A 1,284-nucleotide genomic window follows, 5' to 3' on the forward strand; every position below is an offset into this window, starting at 1 on the left:
AGAAAGGCCCTATAATTTTAAAGTATATCTTTTAACTGCCAAATGATTTTCATTCAGAATTATTTCGCCTAGTTCAATTCGATGGCTCCACCTCAGATCACTCTCATTTGTTTAGTATTTTGTTACTCATCTTTTTTTTTCGTATCCTTGATCGAGGGAGACTTCAAGATACTATCTCTGGTTGTCTTCCCCTTTGGCTCATTTTAAAATGGTAATCTTTAGTTTCATCTTAGTTTTCATGTTTTGATAATGATTAATTTTGAAATATTCAGTGAGTATTTTTTGTTGAACTGACGGTGAGTATTTGTCGTGGTATATTGAATATTCTTCGAATACTCCTAATGGGTTATTTTCCAGTCAAAGGAATTATATTAAAATAGAATTAATGTTGATCCTAATATTTTTCGGGTGGACAAGATGTAATTTTATTCAACTATAAACGTAAAATAGAAATGAAGGCAAAAGATTTGGTTTTATCAAATTATTAAGCAACGTTGCGAACAAATGAGAGAAACCCTCTCTTTAATCTACCTCATGGAAGCGAAAAGAAACTATAATTAGAAGCATGAAAATTCATTTGATGAGGAAACTTGAACTTGACCTGTTTATGTTCAAAATTACTTATTATAATACAAGAAGGATATCGCTCATGGTACGATCTCAAACAATAGTTTTTATTTGTCTTGTTATTATATTATTATTGTGCTTAATTTGCGCTGTGCATAAATAATTTTAATGAACATTCGTATTCGGTTCAGATGACACAGCTAATTTAGTGTTCATCGCGGTGGCCATAGAATGGTTTTGTTTTAAAATTTTGGGTCAATATGTGGGGCAATTTATGCGTTTCTGTATCTTTATATCGCTTTGCCAAAATTTTTCTTTCCTGTTAACGGAAGGCTATTGAATTCATCCTTTATCATCAAGTAGTACCAAAAAATCTTTGTGGTGTATTTTTCAAGTAACAACATTTTGAAAGTATGATTTGAATCCGAGACTTTCTCAGCAAGGTGGTCTCTCTCTCTCTCTCTCTCTCTCTCTCTCTCTCTCTCTCTCTCTCTCTCTCTCTCTTCTTCTTCTTCTTCAGATACTATTTCAATCAGGCCAGTCCTTCTCATATTTACACTATTATTACAGACAGACCTCAGTGAAGCGTTTCGCTTTCCTTGCTGGTAAACTTTGGAATTTTTTATTTATTTTTTCTATTTTGTTTCAAATCATTTCTTGATTTATATTTTCTCTTCGGGACTGGGCTACTAAAAGGAATTTGGTGGACCGTGCCGT

Source organism: Macrobrachium nipponense, chromosome 4 (assembly GCF_015104395.2).
Source record: "Macrobrachium nipponense isolate FS-2020 chromosome 4, ASM1510439v2, whole genome shotgun sequence".
Taxonomy (NCBI): domain Eukaryota; kingdom Metazoa; phylum Arthropoda; class Malacostraca; order Decapoda; family Palaemonidae; genus Macrobrachium; species Macrobrachium nipponense.